The sequence below is a fragment of the Abramis brama genome (genome assembly GCF_963993115.1).
Source record: "Abramis brama genome assembly, chromosome: 2".
Classification (NCBI taxonomy): Eukaryota; Metazoa; Chordata; class Actinopteri; order Cypriniformes; family Leuciscidae; genus Abramis; species Abramis brama.
In genome coordinates, this window is record NC_139964.1 from 31500259 (window position 1) to 31516298 (window position 16040).

General features: G+C 38.2%; 1 protein-coding gene across 4 annotated transcripts in view; it reads right to left on the reverse strand.

The window, feature by feature from the left end:
- The window catches only part of bcl9 (BCL9 transcription coactivator), a 107199-nt gene that overhangs the window by 40179 nt on the left and 50980 nt on the right, over positions 1 to 16040 (reverse strand). For 3 of the 4 annotated variants that reach the window (XM_084106929.1, XM_084106926.1, XM_084106928.1), the window contains exons 1-2: positions 10440 to 11360; positions 8351 to 8505 (exon numbers count right to left, since the gene is read on the reverse strand). The gene's annotated coding sequence lies outside the window, so the exon portion shown is untranslated. Of the gene's footprint in view, positions 1 to 8350; positions 8506 to 10439; positions 11361 to 16040 lie in introns of those variants that run through there. The other variant, XM_084106927.1, reaches the window with a different exon arrangement.

Below are 16040 nucleotides of genomic sequence, written 5' to 3' on the forward strand. Positions count from 1 at the left end.
AATCACTTGTCGCCACCTACTGGTGTAACAATGTAATATCTACCATCTTCAATTGAAGAGTCAAGTTACTTTCAAAAAGTGTTTTATCTGTTTCCATCCAAGATATAAATTTTAATCTCAGAACTTCCGTGATCATTTAAATGATGGGAACAGAAATTCTGATACTTTGTGCTGCTCTCTCTGGGTTAGTGTCAACGCAGATTTGAATGTTCCGCTGTGATCGTACTTCTCAAAGGCTTAGACATAACCGAAACATTGTCATTTAGAATTAAGATCGCATCGGTGTTTGAATCAAGATTGAGATCTTTTAACGAATAGACTAACTGTGCAGCTTTAGTTAGTGTGGTTCTTGACTTACTGCACTGACTTACCAAATCACCTACAGAAACCTACTCAAACGTACTAAAAGAATGAAAAAGGAATCAGAACCAGAATCATTCAATTGCTTTTGATTCCCATTCCTACTCTCTGCTGTTTGCCTGACACCCAAAAATCCATGGCGAATAAGGAAACCAAGACGGACAACAGGGTTGGGGGCTTTGTCTACATGAATCAATGTTACTTCATACATAGTCCCACTGCACATTAGCATGAATGATATGCAAACAACCGCATGAATTTCACACAGCGTCTGTGCAGAAGGTAGGAGCATCCTCGATCTTAATACCTAATTCCTAAATTAAGCTTGGCAAAATAGTATGCACACCAAGATTAGCAAAGCAGTATGGTTTCGCGCGAAGATTAAAAGAGCCTTTTTCCTTAAAGCTGCTCTGGATGACAGCTGTGAGGGTGGACAGATGGTGCGCTGGCCTGTAGGGGAGAAGCCAGCGAGACTGTGTCAGGACAGGGTTACTTGGTCATCAGTGAGAAACCATGAGACCAAAAAGCTTATAGCTGCAGCACAGCACCCAGCGGCCATGATTAGCATTTAATGACGCTTGCATACTGAGAACACTACTCGGAGACAAATATGGTTACATACAAAAGAGCCCTAAGAAGTCTTGAGACTGCTAATACAAATACGGTTACAACTACCGTTTGGTAAAAAATAAAAACATTTTGTTTTAAGTCAAAGAAAGTTTGAATAAATCTAGGACCATTTTGAGTCATATTGCTAAGAAAAGTCCAGATAAATATGGCAAAAAAAACAAATAGCCTACATACTGCTAATATATGATGAGTATTGTTATTCAAAAAGTGCAAAAGGAGGAGGGTTAAGTATGTCTAGGATGTTTAAAAACTATATACTTTTATATCAGTATAAACCAATTATACTGATATAAAAGGTTCTCAGTTAAAATTCTTGAGATTTGAACATATGTGTGCACCTTACCACTGTATAAATGTGGTTAGCAGGAGTCTGAAGCTCTTGCTCTCTTCATTCGCTTGAGGCTACAATTTGGCTAACAGAGTTGGTGAACTGCAGGTCGATTTAATGCTGCAAGATTCTCTCTGAAAACAGACAATGATTACACTATTACACAACACTCCACTTCTAATCTGCAAATTTAAACTACAAATTAAATTTCAGGGCATTTTCTGAACTGTTTAATAGATATACTCCCCAACACCTTACCAGCAAACCAACTACAATAAGGTAGAAGGAAAAGACTAAAGAAAATTCCTTACAAAAATGTACTACAGCAGGACCATAATAATCAGATATTACTTTAATTTAAAATATAGTGGTGACTGATTACCATATTCATGCACACTGTCATTTGCATCCCTGCTGAAAAAAACAGCTAAAATCCAACTAAGCTGGTTAGCTGGTCTTAGCTGGTCTCCCAGGCTTGTCAGCTGGTTTCGCAGGCTGGTTTTAGAAAGGTTTTGACCACTTTTTTAAGCTGATCTTAAACCAGCCAAGACAAGCTAAACAGCGTTAGGTTTTTTTTTTTCTGCAGCAGGGCCAGGGTCGGTACTTTAAAGAATGAGGCAAAAGGAATAAATAAAATAAAAAAACCAGCAAAAGTGCAATGGTAATACTATACATTTTGGTAGCACTATGAGTTAAATAAACAATGCAAGCCAAGTACAGGCTTCTGCTTTAACAAACTGAATTAGATTACAATGAGTTCAATCTACAAGGGAGTAGGGCTGTCACTTTACGTTCGAAAATCGATTGGACCAACCAACACAAGTTTCGAAAACGAAAATAGGGAATCGATTTTAACGGCCTTCTCTCAGAGCGCGTCCAGCTCGTCACTATACGCCCGCAGCGAACGCGCGTCACAGCAACTGCAGGCTCTGACACACAAACACATAACAGCAAATTATACTTTTGCATAATGTTTCTCTTTTTACTACAAAAATGTATTCAGACAGTCACATGCATACAGATACAGAATCGGGCTATGGTCTACAATCGCCTAAATTTGTTTGACATTTCTAATCGTAAACACAGCCATGTTGAAGACTGCAGTGATGTTTTTCATTGATGTTATGGCAGTCCACTCTGCTTATTGTTTTTCGAGAATGTTGCACTCCAGTTTGTCATTGTGCACGAAACTTCATGCCAATAAATCATCAGAAATATTGCTGACTTGTGCGTCTCAAGCGCCCTCTTTACGTTCGTCCTAATGCCTGTTAGTTGTCTGTGGATTTGCCCATATTTGGCGTTTAAAATGGAAACGTCTTTAGACATGGAAAATCGATTTTATAATCGATTCAATGAACACTTATGTCTCAAAAATCGAACAGGATTTTTTTCACAAAAGTGACAGCCCTACAAGGGTGTAATGCATCTTAGACCCACTTCAGTCTTAGCCTGGCTAACGTCAGACCTCGTCTCATTGAGACGTGGTCTGGGAACCACATGTTCATTTTCTCGTATTTGAGGCGTGGTTTACGAATGCCCAGAGCCGTTTATTGGGCGCTACGAATGTCTATCAAATGCGCCTGTACGTAGCTCATAGCCAATCGTTTCAATTATACCAGATGACGTATGTAGAGCGACAGAAATTCGACGAGGAAGAAGACGATGGGTAAGAGATTTGTGTGTACACGATGGCGTTCAGCGACTAAACTACTTAGAACACTATCTAAGGCTGCATCGAAAGGTAACTTCACGTCTGATGCCATGTTGGATCCATAGATATAAACAAACTGCTTCGGTGTGTCGCATAGACGTCGTCATCGTCTTGCTGCTCCCTCCCCGTTCTGTGATTGGTTCCCTTTTTGAGGGGAAAATCTGGTCCATGGTGTCCAGGCTGCCTAGCAGCGTGAATAAAATCGCGCTGCGCGCAAGGCAGCATGGGGAAACCCAGGCTACTTCAGTCTCTGGTGATCCGATCGATTACAAGTGGTCAGACCTACACAGTGTCCAAAATGTTTTGTGATCCAAACCATAGTGTACACCAGGGGTGCCCAATCCTGCTCCTGCCGATCAACTGTCCTGCACAGTTCATCTCCAACCCTAATCAAACACACCTGCCTTTAATTTTCAAGTGATCCTGAAGACCTTAATTGGTTGCTTCAGGTGTGTTTGATTAGGGTTGGAGATGAACTGTGCAGGACAGTCGATTGGCAGGAGCAGGATTGGGCACCCCTGGTGTACACTAATGCACCCTGAATGATGCAGCCAAGAAAAGAGCACAGGAGAGCCCACTCTTCTGTCAATCAACCATTACACTAAAACAATGGTTTTAAAATGTTCCACTTACATGTAAGCTTAAAAAGGAAATAATAACCCTCCAATTGGAAAACTATGAAAAAGACCATACATGTAATGCACAAGATTTCACTGAAACTCTCCAGTTTGCCTTATATCTCCATACATCATGTGAAGCACACACATCTGAAGTTTAGCTTGTATAGAAATCCAGTGTATAAAGAAGTTGAACAACAAGAACTGTCAAACTATCAAAAACCAGTGACCCCATTTGTGAGAAAAGTCGGTCACAGAAGACACATTTGAGACATATGCCACTACCAGGGTCTTCATTTAATCAAGAATGGCAACTTACATTGTGTCCTAACCAGATGCAATACGATAAGATTCCAGCGACAAGCACTTTGTCTGTCCACAGCAGACGTGACAAAATCAATCAAAAACCACAGCCAATCAAAACAAATAAAGCACATAAACATTACCTGAGATTATCATTGCCATACTTTGTGTCATTTCAGCAACGACGTTGCAGAAAAAGAGAGACAGTTTCTAAAGTGCATTTTTGACATGCATATTTATTAGCAAAGTGTAAAGGATTTACATTGGACATAATTTGATAGTTGGACATTTATAGACATAAGGCAGTATGGACCATAAAACTGGCATGAAATGAAAATTGAACCTATTTTCTAAACATTATTAAATTGTTTGTGTAATAAGTTTCAGCCATACTTTTTTTTTTTTTGAGTTCATAATTTAATCAAAATGTCATAACTCAATCTTCCATTGAAATGACAGACTTCTCTTTGGTGACGTATGCCGGACTTCTCCAATCATTTAGTAGGCTTAAACCCCACCCCTTTTTTAAACCGACTGCAAGCTAGCATTCAAATCTGCCTCCATCCAATCAACACCTGATAGAACCAGGTCCCCACCTCACTAAACGGTTTCATTTGTATGTAATTCACAAATCACAATACAATGTTGCCGAGTGATGTTGCTTGGGCACTTTTCCATTAAGAATAGGGCTGGGTATCGATTCAGATGTTCCAATTTGATTCGATTTCGATTCACAAGCTCTCAATTCGATTCGATTTTCAATTCTAAATTCGATTTTGATTCCCTATTCGATTCTCGCTTCGACGCAATGAATATAGATTTAATACAAATCCTATATTTCATAAAACAGAACAGAGAACATAAGTTTACAAGCGGTTAATTAATAAAAAGAAGTTGAGCCACAAACCTGTATATTAAACTTTTTATTTTAGGTACACTTGGGTACATTAAAACAAAAGCCAACTCTATATTTTAAATGCATACAATGAATAGACAGGATTTCCGCATGCCTTGATTAAACAGGATCAGGTTATTTTATGTTTAAGATAAAACAAACATAAAATCTCACAGCATTAGCTGTAACATGGAGGCTGCAAGCCTATTAACAGTGTAGGAAAACTAATACTGGCTTTTGGGTGATAGATAGGTAAATAAATATGGGGGAAAAAATTAATCGACCACATTTTAAATTTTTTTGCCCAGCCCTAATTGAGAATGGGCAACAAATTTCTATCTGGATACTTTAGATCGGCCGTGGGCCCTGTGTCTTAACCTGGTTGCCCATTGATTGCAACATTGCTCAAAAAGTTGCCCTGTGTATCATCACCATAAGGGACAAATTCAAATGAGTACATAATGCTTGATATTCTCAAAGGTAAATACCTCTCTGTGAAAAGCAAAAACAGAGTCTGAACATTTACACATGCAAATCCTATTTTTCCAGGAGAAACCAGCACTTCTTTTGACAAGCAACCTACTTGTTTGCTTCCAATTTATGCAAAACAAGCATTTGGGTTTTTGGTCAAAACTACTCCTATGAACTCAATGTTATATAGCATTCAACTACAGGTTAAACTGCGACCATTTTAAACTTTCAAAAAAACATGGGTTTAGAAGTTTGTCAGTGATAAATTACACTCACAATTCAGTGAGGTAACCCAGGCAACAAGACAACCAATAAAGAAAAGTATGACCCGCTCCGGTTAAAGGGCAGGATTTCCGCTGTGGCCAGTGGGGTTTATAAAATCCTCCTGCACATTTATCAAAATCACCTTTAATTATAAATTGCAAAGGAAATGCAAACCACAAACTAACAAACACAGACCTGAAAGAGAGGATAGTACTAAATCAAAGAGCAAGCAAGCAAACGGGCAAGACATCGAAAATAATTCACACAAACCCCATTCACAGACAAACAAGCACTATAAACTTTTCTCACCATACAGATCTTAGACATACAGAGAGACCATCCAGCTCAAAATAAATGAAAGACCATTACATCTGCCCAAAGACTGTAGCAATGATTACAGGTTGCATTCTGTGTGTAGGTATCCACAGAGAAAATTCCCAGAGTCCCAACTCACATGCGCACAAACTTTAATACAGTTCCGAACACAAACAACACTAGGTTTAACACTGCAAGATAACAGCAATGATTTATACAATGGTCTGTCTGGAATACATGATTCTGATTGGCTGGAAGATGTGCAATAAAACCATTTATCGCACAGGTAAGTTCCAAGTCAGTTTAATCACTGTTCTATATTAATGCGCTGTTTTCATTGAAGCATACACACAGACACACGTCACTCGCACACAGAGCGCGGAGATCGCAACTTTTAGTAATAAAATAGCTTTGCAACATATTTCTCAGCAACAAGGGGGTTACATTGCTATTTTGAAGTAATTAAACTCACAGCTTCATTGTTAATAGAGACACTGAAAAGACGCATGTACGAATCTCTCTCTCTCTCTCTCTCTCTCTCTCTCGATCGATATTACTAATTCAAATAAATTATATAATTAATTCATTCAAAGCATTGTAATCTTACGCACTACTTTATCTCTGTGTCTGATTCAAAGTGGGCAGAATGCTAGATCTAACAAGCCGTAACTGACAACAAAAAAGTATTGACGAAATATAATCGACTTACTTCGCATTTCCATTCGATTAATAACAATAGAAAAGTAAACACTATAATAGTTTTACGTATAGCGTTTCATTTCTTTAATAATTTATTAGACAGAACTGTTAAAACAAACTAACTGATAAACAGAGACCGTAAACTAAATCTTTGCATTAACTGAAAATTTTAGTTTCAATGAACTCAATTTTAAAGCAACCAGGTTACTTACTTTAATTCAAACCAACAATATCTTTTTTACAGAGTATGCCGTCACAATTAATGTTCAGCTTCCAACACTACACTGCTAAATGTCGCCCGAAAAATATGCTTTGGCAGATTTCGTGGTTTGAAAACCAACATGAGAATAATTAGTTTATTAGTGCGGCGCCAACACAATTCCAAGTTGTAAATGCCTACAGTTATCTTTGATCAAAAGACAGTAGGTTGCTAGCATCAGTCACCTCTGGGCATACCACAACTACAGCCAAGCCTGTGATACAGTATACTAAGAACATCTGCCAAATATGAGAATGGAACAGATATTGAAAAAGCAAGACACTAAAATTGCATCAGAAGAAACAATCAAATCATAGTTTCCCATTAACTCTCTCACAAACTCACTTTCACTTAATTGACAAATGTAGCAGGTAAATTCCACTGTAACATCTAGCCTTTACTGTGAAAATAATCATCGATTCGTCAAAAGCAAATGTCTTATTAGACTTCGATTACATGAACATGAGTGATGCTTGCCTATGCAAAACTTGAAGCCACAATGGTCAGGTGTGTATTTCTTTTTTTTTTAGCATGTTGCAACGTGGTTTCTTCCTACACCAGTGTCCAGTCTCTATAATATTCTTGTTTCTAAATATGGTTTGAGTCGTTTATTCAATGTGGACAAGATTTTTACCCATTTTATCCAAATTGTCATTATTTACTCACTCCCGTATTAAACCCATGTGACACAATATGGAGAAATTTTTAACTACATGCATGTAATTTTCTTGCATGCAATTGCAATTTATGGGGACTAGAGTTTTTAAGCTTAATCAAGAATGCAAATGCACAATACATCACAAATCTCTTGAAGCCATTAAACAACAACATTATTCTTTGAGTGAATATTTTGCATGAATTGAGTGAGCTGGTTCACAAAATCAGGCTTAGCAATTCGTTCACAAAATACTCTACTCCAGTTCTCAAATTAAACTCAATGAAATTATCAGTGAATAATGACTTAACTTTTGGCTTGTTCCACAAACAAAAATTTCATAAGAATTTGGAACATAGCATGACTACTTTTTGTCTCTATTAATTGTAACAACATGGAACAAAACAGCCAGAACAAGCTCAAATTTCTCCAGAAGATAGAAAGTTTGGAATCTTTGGGTGTACCATTCCTTTAAAGCAATAGCAAACCTCTCCTCAAGACGCACAATTTAATGTATCAGTCATGTCCGTAAAACAAATTCAAATCTCAAAGCATGGGGAACAGTAATGCATAGTCTACTTTAGCAAACTCAACTATTAATACATATATTCAATCAACCAATCCCATTCAAATCAATCTACTGGGCTGTCTTACTCGAATAGATTTCCAGGGTCTCCCATTTTATAATAGGAGGATCTTGTAAAAGCACAATTGATTTTAAGTACAATAATATTGTGATTCATTCTTAGCAGAATCAGAAAGGTCTTAAATATTTAAGCCTAGCCTACATTTCAGATCTGTGTAAAACAAGATGGTATGTGCATTGCACAACAGTTATCTTACCTTGAACGCCCCTCAGGTTTCAGAGTCTCCTGTTCTCCCTCATCTGAAGAGCGTGCAAATAATTTCCACTGTAAATAGTGTTCGAATTTGTGTCCGGCTCTTCTCCCGTAGATTAAACCAGTGAGCTCAGGAGATCACAGACACTATCCGAACACCTGTGGAGAAAAAAAGAAACCAGAGTCAGACCACGAACCTACACATAACCACAGAAGATCTGAAGACAGTGGTAGATGTCTGTTGGAGGAAGTAAGAGGTTGTTGTGCGATTTACTTATTTGAACATTTATTCTTAGGTGTCAGGTAGAACTGGTTGCACTGAGATTATGTATAGCTCATAAAAGCGAGGATGAGATTTCATGGAAAGTGCAGGAATGAAGGCAAAACCGGGAAGCTATTTTTGTAAGCGAGATTCCAAATAATGCCAATGCAGTTCTGCATTACTCGGCAGCAAGAAACCGAGATTCAATGAAGAAAAACCAAGCTGTTCTCAAATATCACAGTATGCAATATTTCAGAAACCCCTAAATAAGTTTAGAGTTGGGCTTCACTTGCTGCACAGTGACCTGGGACAAATACCGGGCATTATTGCTGAATGCTGTGATGAGGCGAAGCCAAAACGAATAGAACGTTTGCCAGAATAAACCCAAGAAACACAAGAACTTCCCCCCTTTCCTATCGTTCTAACGAACTTCACCACATGCTAATTCTTGACAAAACCGAACCTACAGCAGCAATTACATGACTCACTTTGTGGATAGGTACAACAAGGATTCCATTCTCTAAACACACACACACACACATTGACTAGTTCAAGAAACGGGGGAAGATTTCTCTGAGGTTTACTATGGGTTAGTCTACACAACTGGCAAAGTCAAGGTTCAGATCAGAGGAAAACAAGCATTGCATTAGCACACTGTAATAGTTATTTTGAGTGTGGTAGAGTATTTCAAGTAAAAAAAACAACTTTTACTCTTGACTAAAAAAACAAAACTTACACTTAATTCCTTATCAATATCTAAATTGCGGTCTTACGCCAAGTCTCAGCAAGTTCACAACACTATATAGGAAGACCAGACTTTAATGTTCATACATAATGCACTAAAAGTCACTTTAGTTCAAACCAGGGTAACCAGAGGTTGTAATACCAATAAATAAAGAATTTAAGGTTGTATATTCATGCTTGGCAAACCACACCCAGCAAACATGGGCTTTCCTTTTGAATAATATCACAAATATGCAGAGTATGAGAGTTCCTCAACTGTGACAACCTTATCGAGCTCAAAACCAAAACTTCCTGAGGTCATATACACTTTGACAATCTTCTGAATAAGATGTAGTCCCAAAACACCTTGGTTGTTTATGTGTTTACCCATTTGTGATACACCCTGTTGAGTGCAGGCCTGGGCAGAGTTAACTAGCCTCTCTCGAGTAACCCAACACAGATACCTGCACACAGAGGAAGCTAATAGACAACAAAACACCGTTTATATCTGCAGTCGAGTGGTGTATCACGTTCAGCTGGATATACGGTTTCAAAACGAGGGTTTTAGAAACAGTGTAAGAAAAGTAAATGGGGTTTGATGTAACAATGGAGAGCTGTAAAAACACGCAGCGGCGGCCTCACGAACTTCCTTGTAACCTGGTGGATTCTCTGAAGAGGACAAAAAAAAAACGAGGAAAGTTGGAGAAGCAAAGGAGTTTACAAGAGGAACACAAGTGCTGTTAACGAATAAAAATGGTGCACGCGGAAATACATGCTTTAAAATTAACTGTTGAGATTTGTTGCGATTAAACGTAGGTATGAGAGTGGGACAAACCGCGGGGTGGGAAAAACAAGCTTTAGCATCTCCAGCCATAATGGTATTTGCAAGAAAGTTATACGTGTCTTACTATGAATGCATATTGATAAAGGGAAATAAATACAACACAATCAAGCTAAATTAATAGCACTTAGTCTATTTAAATGTGGTGTTTTAAATCCTATAATCTTAAATAAGGCATTATTTGGGGTTTCCCCAAGTATATTTCAATGGGAGCAAGGCCAATCGAGCATGGAAGAAAAGTAGGAACGAAAGCAAAACAAATCTTACCCATGTTGAGCACGGTAACAGCAAATATTCCACACAACGCACTTTTCCCATAGCATTTGCAAGAGATAAAAAAAAATCAGGGCTCCGCGAATTCCATTCCCACTGAAAAAAAAGTGAAGTTATTCCACAAGCGAGCGCGTTCCCCTCATTATAATCCTAGAGGTATCCCATTTTCCAAAGACAAATTCAAGAGCACGGATGCCCGAGCCTTCTCGCTAACAAAGGGCTCCGACCATCCAAGGTAAAACCCAAAGAATCGGTGAAGGGGAAAAAAAAATCTCGGCTCCAGACTACAAATGGCCAAACGGCTGATCCAAGACGTCCCAAACTTGTGCAGCCCTTTTTCTCTCTCAAAGAAGTTGTTCCTGTTTCGCCAAAGCTTGGGGGAGGGGAGCTGTTTTATCAAGCTCCTGGCCAAAGAGAGCGAGAGAGAGAGAGCTTAAAATCCTGCTGGCTCTTGTATGCTAGATATCCACTAGAATAAACGGTTTTAAATCAAGTCTGCAGTGTGTTTCTAGAGCGAGCGATATCTGATAAAAAATAGCAGTGGTTTAAATAACCGCAGCTGGCTGCACTAAACACAAAGACATTATATGAGGATCAACGTCAGTCCTTATAGACAACATATCGGACCACTTGTAGGGCTATGCTTTCCTTGATAATCGACATTAAGTGTTTTAGATGCAAAAAGGATACTCTATTTCCTTTATCCTTTGGACTGCTCTCCTTTTAGAGTGGTTGGGAAAAGCCGCTATATTTTAATGGTGAAAAGTGTGCGGTTGGAAAAACACAGAGAGGTGTCCGATTCCGCGCGACGGGGCTTCACGAGCGATTCACTCTCCCCAAAACGTGCTAGTCACAGCCTTTCCTTGTGAAACACAAGTGATTAAAATAGCTCACGGCACTAACATGGCTACCCCCATCAGAAATCAGCGAGCGCCGCTGATGTGCGCTCGCCTCCCCCCGCTATGATCCGGCCGGATGGTTTAGTCCATATTGTAATAAGTAGCAATTCTAGGTCAGGTTGACTTGCTATTGAATATAGTGACTGACGGCGGACATCGATTCGAGCGACTGTGCTCCGAATCAACCGCTATGATTTGTCGTTCAGATATAGGTAGGTAATGGTCAAACAATGCAAGGAAGAGCTCACTAGGACACGGTGAATCGTGGTGGAGTACTGCTGTTTTGTTGAGAGTGAGACATGAGAGAAGGTGTCAAAACATGACATTATAGTCACATTTCCAGCCATTTAATTGACGTATGATGCTACATATGGGACGAATCTAATAAAAGAAATTCTGCATTGTCGTTTATATATGTATGTATGTATATATATATAGAGAGAGAGAGAGAGAGAGAGAGAGAGCATTTAGCAAAGAACTCAGGCTTTACATATGGACTGGTCTGGAACCGTGTATATGAGTGGAGTAAAGTGTTCTATAATAACTCAGTTTTAGATTCACTTCAGGATTTACATTTCTCGCCCAACACACATTAGAGAGAGAAACCCTGCTCTTGAGCGATCATTGAGCATCAATAACCACCACCAGCACTCCAGATGATATCACACAACATCCATGTGTTTACTGTAATATAATAACAAAACTTATCCTGTCTGGACACTATCCTCACAACTCAATATGCAATCTTCTCTACTATTTCAAATGCGTATGACGAGAACATTCATAACAATATAGGCAAACAATTCCTGGATGAAGTGCATCCATGCGTTGAAAGTACAGCATAAATTAAACCCATACAACCACTTGAATAAGTACACTACCAAATACTTTACAGCTCATTGTATTTTCCTTTTTATATTTTTTATTTTGGGGTATGACATGTTCTTGACAGGTTTTACCAAAACACACATAGACACAAATGGTAATAGTACTACGAAATCGTCATTATTCAACAGAAAAAAAAATAAATATTTAGTCCATTTTAAGGGCACATAGTTCATGTCAAACACATTCGCACTAGAATATACCACAGGTCTAACAATCTTTCCCAAAATCTTTTGCTGATCCTCTGTTTAAATGTCATTTGTAGAGACATAATCCTTATATCACCCCGTTCCACTGAGACACTCCGACAACTAACTCTTATAGTGGCAAAACAAGAGAATACAAAAGGATTTCATAAGTATAAGCTGAGCGCAATAGCAGAAATGTATTTACTTATTTAAACAACAAGAAATTGCAATTTATTCAAGCCTGAAATAGAGAGCGAGAAGGGACAAAAATGCATTTCTCTTAATTTTGACGACAACAAAACAACTAGTGTGAGTGAGGGAGAGCTCAGAGTTGACAGAGTCTGTTGTTCACACTACAGAATATTAAATGCTGAGGAAGAGGTGAGACTCATGGGATTAAATGCATTTGCTGGCAATCTAATCCTGAACTGTCACTACCACCAACAAACCAGAGCGATTACGCCATCCCGTTTGGGGGGGGGGGGGGGGGGGGGGGGGGTCTGGTGCTAAAAACAACAGCACCAGATTCTCCTTCCATCCTGGGGTGTGCTCAATTCCCCGTGATGTTAGCAATTGCTTTCTCGCTTTTTACCCACTGCTGAGTTCCGAACTGGGTCCCCCCAGGTAACAAAGGAGTGGAAAACCGATGATCTGTTGCCTTTTCCTCCAGCAGTGATACGTACAAACAGTGCTTCCCTGCTGATCGAAAGGAAATGTATTTACTCTCTTCCAGGAGAGAAAAAACATGAAAGTGTGGAGTATGAAGCTTTTACCTTGCTGCTCTATGAAGGAGAGAACAGGGACAGATGACACTGTTTACATACTTTAATGTGCTCGACTGAGCTTTCCTGTTTTGGTATCATTGATTTACTATATACTATATCTGTTGAACGCAAAAGAAGATAGTTTGAAGAATGTTGGTAACCAGACAGTTGATGGTAGCCATTGACTTCCATAGTATTTTTGGGGTCCATCAACTGGTTCTTCAAAACATCTTCTTTTGAGTTCAACAGAAGAACAAAACTCATACAGGTTTGAGACAACATAAGGGTGAGAAAATTATGACAGAATTTTCATTTTGGGTGAACTATCTCTTTAACGGTTTAATTAAATTGCTCAGAAAGTTATAGTGCCCCTTGTGGCAGTGACATGTCAAATCAAGCATGTCTAGCTGAAGCATTCATGTTCATGTAATTGTTTTGAACCTTACTGTTGATTTGACACCAGTTTTGTTAGATGCTCTAATAATGAAGACGATGGGGATGAAGATGTGTTGGAAACATAAGCCCTTGAAGCCATATGTCACAGGTGTGTTCAACCATCAAGTGTCACCAGGTGACATCTGGTTGAATGAAAGAGCACAAACATCACCAGGGCACAGATCGCTGTCAAATATTAACTCTGTAAGGCCTGGTATATGAAATAATAAATAATAATAAAAAAAATAATAAAAAATTAAACAGTTTATTGAACCTTTAGTTAAAATCTAAACATATTTTACATGGTTTTTCTATAAATAAATAAAATGCATAGATAGTCAACTAAACCAAAGTTGCTAAGTTTTCATCTTGAAATATTACTAACAATACAAAAGTTATTTGTACATTTACTTTAGAAAAATTAGGTTAAAAAATTCACAGTAAAAAGACATGACCACAACCTGTTGGTGGACGTTTTTAAATTTATACTAAAAGGCCTTTACTTTCTTTAAAAATATAAACTATCAATCAGACAACAGAAGGCATATAAGATTGTCTAAAACAGGCCTTAGAAATTTGTGTATCAGATATGAACAGTAGGCTTTATAGGGTTAATATTTGTATTCGAGAGAGTGATGTGAGGGAAATTTACAATCCACAAGGCAAAATGAGGCATAAACGATTCATGAAACAGGAATAATGTAAAAGGTTACATACAAAAATGTCAAAAATTATGACAACTAGCCCCTATATTTATTTTTTCTACACTATTTTGTTTTCCCTCAGGGTCAAATATCAACTACAACTGCTTCAGCCGCATTAAAACGCACAAATGTGTTTTGAAAAGAACAATTAACATGTCATCAACATGCCACTTAATACCAAACAATTTAATCAAGCACCGTAATTTATTCGATAATAGCATATCAAAGCTCTGAATTAAAACGAGAGTTATCAAAATGAATTTCTGTCTAATTGTTGTTAACAAAATTAAATAATACATTTACTTAACTTGGGCATGTTTTTTTAAAACTGTATATTAATTAGAGAAGAAGTGAAATGCTTGAGTGATCATGTGTGCAATGCTTTAATTTTTTTTTTCTCTCAGTGCTGCCAGTGTGAAAGAGCTATGATCTCTCTTCAACTTTTGGCTGAAGTTTGAAGGAAAGATTTTTTGGCCGCAGTCATATCCGCCTCGACAGGACAGAAGATCTTTCGACTCTGCACAAACGTCACAGCAAAACAAACTTCCTTTGCTGGGCCTGCACTCCTCCTTTTTAATTTATTTCTACGATTTTGGCAGCATGCATAGCTTAGTTGCACCATCCATCCTTGCCTTTCCCTCTCTCTCTCTCTCTCTCTCTCTCTCTCCGTTCCTCTAATGTTTATTTCCTTCTTGCCACTCTACCCTCCTTCTCCCTTCAACCTCTATCTCATTCGTCTCTGTGTTGCACACTCTGTCACTGTAATAGGAAACATTTCTCTCTATCCCTGCTAAACAGCTTCAGTTTTACACAAAAAGAGTCAAGAGCAACACCAGCTTGCTACATAAACGCCTCGCGTGCTCCGTATACGACGTAAATATCATAAGAGGTTGGAGCCATGGTGCAGTGGTTAGCAACAGGTTGAGTCAGTGCTCAGTTGCTGCAGGTTCGAGTCTGACAAGTCGGTTCACTCGGCTGCCATCTTGGCAGCGTCTCCAGACAGTTCATTTCTATGTAGAAAATAGTCATTCAAGTATACCTTCTACTTGATTCGGGAAAGACCAAAATCTTCAAATGCACTAGCATCCTACAATTTGTGGTTGGTAAGATTTAATGTTTTAGAAAGAAGTCTCACCAAGCTGCATTTATTTAATCAGAATTACTGTAAAACATATGCTTTTTAAATATAATTACAATTTAAAATAACTGCTTTCTTTTTTTTAGATATCATTTATTCATATGATGGCAAAGCTTATTTGGTGCTTACATTTCGTATCAATGATAAAAACATTTGTTCTGCTTAATGTTTGTGGAAACTGGGATACATTATTTTCCACAATTCTTTGATACGTTTATCCAAAATGGAAAATAGACAGTCTTTACTGTCACTTTTGATCAATTTAATTAAAAAGCAAAATAAATACCCTTACCCTTAAAAAGACTGACCCCACTTTTGAACAGTAATGTATGTTTACCAAGATTATATTTCAATACATATTTTTTTCATATCTGCAACCATAATATAATAAATTACGGTTAATTTTTTTTTTTTATGGCTGGTCCAGGTAATGTACGTGTGTGTTTTAGCCCCTGTTTACACCTGGTATCAAGATGCATTTTGGTCGATCGGATCACAAGTGGACGACCCTAATTTAATATAGGTGTAAACGGGGTCTAAAACGTCGACTGGATTGCTTTCGTACAGGGGTGGTTGCTGGCA